Raw genomic sequence first — 6,095 nt, 5'->3', positions numbered from 1 at the left:
TATATAAAATCATTCCTTTGTTACTTTTTAATAGTATACCATGCTCATCAGCTTTATTTTTCAGAGACCTGACATTTAAGTGCAGAAATAAGATAGAGTTTCTGTCAAAGGAGGGGAGGAGTACAGTATTGTGGGGCAATGGAGAACATATAATTGTTTTGCCAGCCCTGTAATCTATATTAGGTGGTGGTACTTTACATACTTACTTAACAGACAGTACTGAATGTATACGGAGGACAGTACGATCGATCATAGGTTTGTTTCATGGGAGAGTGTTAGAGTGATGTTGAAGTAACTGAACTGCAAGACTCTTGAAGACAGGCGTAAATTATTCCAGAAACTTCTACTAAGAAAATTTCAAGAAATGGCTTTAAATGATGACTCCAGGGCTATATTACAACCTCCTACATATTGCTCACATACTGACTGTGAGGACAAGATCAGAATATTTACAGCACACGCAGAGGCATTCAGGCAGTCATTCTTCCCATGCTCAATACATGACTGGAATGGGAAAAAAACCTAGTAACTGGTACGATGGGATGCACTCTCTGTCATGCACTTTGCAGTGGTTTGCAGAGTATGGCTGTAGATGTGAAGTATTTCCCTTTTATTTATGAAAAACATGAAGCTAGCTTAGCATAAGTGGCACTGCAACCAATGTCTTTCAGGATTCCTGGTGACTAATTTCACAATCCACCATTTCACCATGCAACAACATGCTCAAGGAAATCTATTCTGGAAATAGTGCTGTAATTGTTTCCAATGTATGGAAGTATTACAGCCATGGCTGGCAACCAATTACAAAAGTCACTAATGCTGAATCCAATATGCTTAAATCTGCTTCCTCTCACTCCATTTCATTTGTGTAACGATGGACCCATGCTATCTGCAGGTAAACCTTAATTCTGGCACTGTAGCCATGCAATGAACTGCAGTGACTACTTTTACTGGGGAGTGCTGCCCAATGGCCAGAGCACCTCAATTCACAGGTGACAATTTTAGGTTCACTGCATGCCCACCTTCTCCACATCTACTTTCATAATCTACGACCCATACACAGTACGATATGCATATGTATGTTGTACTGGAATTATTCCCCCTCCCTCCTTTCTGTTCCATCTGCAGGCAGCACACAGCAAGAGAGGCAATTACTACTGCTCTGCATCTGTCTATTTTTGTTCTCATGATCATTTACATACTATTTCGGAATGTGAACTTCACCATTCGCATCCCACGGATATTAACCTTCAACATACACTAAAGGGTTGACTTAAGGCATTCCTTTTCTGTGTGGACCCCATGTGCCTACTCATTAGCAATTAACAGACTCCTCACTTCCCTGGGGGAGACTTACCACATTGATTCCCATCAAACCTGTGATGGTGAACAATGTCTCCTGTCAAAAATATGTCAACAGTGTGCTGTCCTGATTCGTGAACTCTAGCTTTGTTCACATTTTCATCTCAAGAGTATTCTGTTACTGCATTTTCTATCATGTATGATATCAAACTTGAAATTTCCTACAGATGTGATTTTCACAGGTTTGTACCTGATCTTATATTAAAATTACCTTTTATTGTCCAATGACGCAATTTACTTTGTTTAGCAGTTTTTGTAACTTTTATAAAATATTTATTAGTATGAGAGAATTTTAGTGCATAAATATGTACTGTTGCAAATCAGTACTTTATTTTGAAAATTAATATTTCCTATTAAATTTGAGATCCTCTAAGAGAAATAACTCAATTTAAATTTTCCCGAAACAACTAAAATGCAGTTCTACATACACCTGTGCTTCTGTAGCAAAGAATACAGCCTAACCATCTTTGCATTTGTCTAACCAATTCAGAAACAATAAAAAACCTAAATCTGAAAATGAGAACAGGGCATCAATGACTGCACTATCTTTCTGTTCAATAAAATTAAGTGACTGCTATTAGTCTTTATATTCCTTCTTCTCCAGTTCATTCTTTTCATAATTTACTGCGTTTCTACTTCCTCAATGTCAGAGACCCGCCAATTCCACCTGTATTTATTTTCCTTCAATACCGCACTGTGATGAACAGAGCTACTCTTATGCACCAAAACACAAAGGGATTAAAGACATTAGCTGCCAGTGGGCACTTATTCATATCAATGGGGCATGTTGAACATTTGTGCTGGGCAAAGATTCAAACTTGGGTCTCCTACATACTAGACACATGTGCTGACCACTGCACCATTCAGACACAGTGGTAATGACAACCCCCCCCCCCCCCCCCACACTACCCTTGCCTGCCTCTCATCACACTCAAATTCTCAACTTATACCATACACTACTGATGTGACCCTGTTCATTTGCCTCATTACTTGCAGCATCTTGCCGATTCCATTAGCTCGAGCTTGGAGTGCACCTACACTGAAGCGATCATTAGCCACCACCACCTTACATTATATATGTGCTGTGTGTGTTCTCTCAGAAACACCACATATATTAACACTATTCCTCAGATTTCTTAATCAGCAGTGAAATTATTAATTTTCACCAATATTTCTGTATTTTGTCACTAAACTTTACCAGTTTCGTGCTTCTACATCTATACCCCATAAACCACTGTGAAATGCATGACAAGGGTACTTTACCAGTGTACCGTGTTTTAGGCTTTCTTCTCAGTCCTTTCAAAGCAGTTACCACTTTAATGTCTCTGTGCACTGTCATTCTGCAAGCACATTTCCCCATTTCTCTTATGGAAGACCCGCAAGTCTACCCGATCATTGCCGGCTACATGACCTCAGTGGTAGTGTTAAAGCAAGTTTAATATTCAAAATACTGCTTTGCATTTTAGATGTAACTGTAGGATGTACATTCCTTTTACGTACAACATAAATTATATTTTCATTCTTATGAATGAGAAATGAAATTACTATAACAGACTATGAATTAATGTTGGCCAGTGTAAAAAACAACCCACTAGCCATGTACCTCTTAAAATTTTTTCGAGACTGTGGTTTTAACTGATATTATATGTTGTCTTCAGGCCTCTAACAGCACTTGAAATGTCTCAACTTCCAAGTAAAGAGGACTGAATTTGTTAGTGTGATCTAATGAAGTTTTTCTCCTGCTGCACTGATACAATACTTCTCAAATTGTGTCTTAGTTATTTCATTATTCTTACCCTATTCTCCCCGAGAAACAAAATAATGGCAACTAGTGTGCCTGCCTACAATAACAACAGCAAACATAACTTTTAACCATAAAAAGAAATTAAGGAAATTCACTTCCATGCTTATCCCGAGTGAATGATTGTAATGAACTCTTATGAGTACATCACTTCAAACTGTTTAACATTTTTGTTTTTAAGAAACTCAAATTGAGATTTTTTAAAAATATTTCAAAGTAAAATGTTTCATACTTTTTCACAGTAAAATTGTACTGAGCGCGAGTATTACATTTAGCACTTTTTTTTAACATATATGCCTAGACTCTCAAAACATGCTACTTGCAACAAACTTTCTGGTAATGTCTGGCGGAAGTGTGTTCCTTGGAGACTGAACTATTCAAAGCAAAACTATTAAAAATGATTCACCACATCAAAATTCCAACTCCTTTCTGTTTTAGAACAATATTCATTTACCTAAGTGTCAGTAGCTCGAGAGAAGTATTTGGGATTCAACTGCTGCCTAAATGTCTGAAGGCAAATGCTTTATGACAAACTGTTCACCAATTCCTCCACTATCTATGACTGCATCACCATAATGGTGATGTTAATACCTCTGGAGATCCTTTGTATTAGTAGTATGTTGTTAAACAATACATTGTAGGGAGGGAAAAAAAAGATGTCATTTATGTTTCCAAATAACAAGAGACTGCCATGGCTTTGTAACTAATCTGGTTTTGTTTGAACAAATTAGTTTTACTACATTCTACACAGTTGTAACCATATGATGAACAACTAGCTCTTTGATGTGTATGTAAAGCAACTCATTATTGAGATTCAAGATAGGAGGAGTGGGCAGCATCAGTCATAAATGTTCAATCTGTTGATTGCAGATTGATTTCAGGTACTGTGTAGTTACCTTCAGTGCAGTTATATCCAGGTCATAATGACTCATCAAAATATAATCACACAATACCACTTATGTTACAAGCATCAGTTAAAAGTTAATTCCTTACTGTCAGATACTGTTTTGATGTTAACAATCACAACTTCCAACACCCACCTTTATAATTTTAGCACAATTTGAATGTTGATCAGGCCTGTGATAAAAGTTGCTTGTCTAAAATAAATTAGCAAAACAAGTGCTAGTTGTATATAGCTCACCTAAACTCCATACATGTACATACTTGCAGCTGATCCTAGCATAGTACATCATCTGCAGTCCAATCCTCTATCCATGTTAAAAATAAAATTCTATTGCAATGGGACTTTCCCTTCTTCAACTGAGTGGACACCAATTTCGAAACTTCCTGGCAAATTAAGAATAGTGTGACTAAGCAGGACTCAAACCTCTACTTCTCCACATCAAATGCTCTGCCTATGAAGCAACACATGCAAGGCTCCCACAGATTTACTTCTGTTCCCCCACTTTCCAAACTTCACAGTTCTGAATACCTTGTGGGTAGTTTTATTATTTAATAATCTACATTTGTTTAAGTACCAAAGCATGAACTACAGCATCCTCCGGAACAAAACATATGCACCCACAGCAACTGTTATCTTTACTAAACCGAACTGAACTGGAATTGGTTTATTCTTTGACAATTAAACAATGTATTAAAGCTTCAATTCACAATATGTCTTCCAACAGTTTATATTTTTTGAACTTCATAAGTACATGTATTGGGATCTGCTAGCTACAAATAGTCTTAGTAAGTGTCCCCAATGTAAAGCACCCCATTTAAATGCACACAAGAGAGAAATCATTGTCACTTGCAAATTTTTGCTCTACAGTGGAGTGTTCTGATCTGAAACTTCCTGGCAGATTAAGAAACGTGCCAGCCCTGAGTTATCTGAAATTACTGCCTTTTGAGGGCAAGACCACCTTAAAAAACTGTATTTGTGAAGTAATACAACAATACAATGCATTATTCAGCATCTTATTTTTCTTCCTAACTGAAAAATAAGAATTGCAATGTACGGCACTTTCATTTTAAGTGCCACAATTCCACTCTCCATGTACCTACATGTTCAAATGAGTGCTCATCTTTTAGCTAGTTTTTTTATTAACAGGCAACAATTATATTGAAACAGATAACACACAATACAATACGTTTATTGTTTATGACATGTATATACATCTATTTAAATAGCATTGTTCATACTGTGCTCACAACATTGTTCACACCGTGTTCCACATTACCAAACATACTGTAAGCAACTAATTAGCATCCCTGAAATGTTACTACTTCTTCAGTAGTTGATACCTTACAACCAAAAAGGGTGCTGCAAAGCCAGAACCGAAGAATAATATATACAATAAGGTCAATTTGTATGGGTTTGACAGGCTGAAGGGTAGATTTCTTCCAGGCACACCACCTTCATCATGGGCATGGCCACCTCTCCTCGCAGTGGAAGTCATGAAGTTCCTCACAAGCTGCGTAATTCTTCCTGTCGACGACATTCTTATTTCTGCAGAAAAAAATTAAAGATTATTTAATCTCCATTCAATCAACACGTCTGTATTCCACGGATACAACGAACTGGTGTCGAATTAACAGAAAATGTGAGAAATATTGATTACTGGCAGTTGTCTGTATGCTGTCTATGCACATAAACTGTAATTATGGAGTACTATACACTGCCGATAAACACAGAAGTTCTAACATGTTAACGCCGGGATAAGGACGACGCTACATGCTAGTCTACAGAAACCTGCCTTACGCGTTTTTCGACACTCTTTAAGGCAAGGAAATTAAGAAATAACTACACCACAGGAGCACCTCATTCACCTTCAGCTGATCAGGTGTCCTTGTACGCAACACATGAGTTCCAGGTGTATTGTCACTACCATCGCTACAACACGTCATCTGCTAAACCAACTATTACGGTAATAATTACGTACCTTAACGAAAAGGGAAGTAATATTACTCTCTTCCTCCTATCTGCGTTTTC

This window comes from Schistocerca americana, chromosome 1, assembly GCF_021461395.2.
Source record: "Schistocerca americana isolate TAMUIC-IGC-003095 chromosome 1, iqSchAmer2.1, whole genome shotgun sequence".
Classification (NCBI taxonomy): Eukaryota; Metazoa; Arthropoda; class Insecta; order Orthoptera; family Acrididae; genus Schistocerca; species Schistocerca americana.
Note: the sequence above shows the minus strand (reverse complement) of the source record.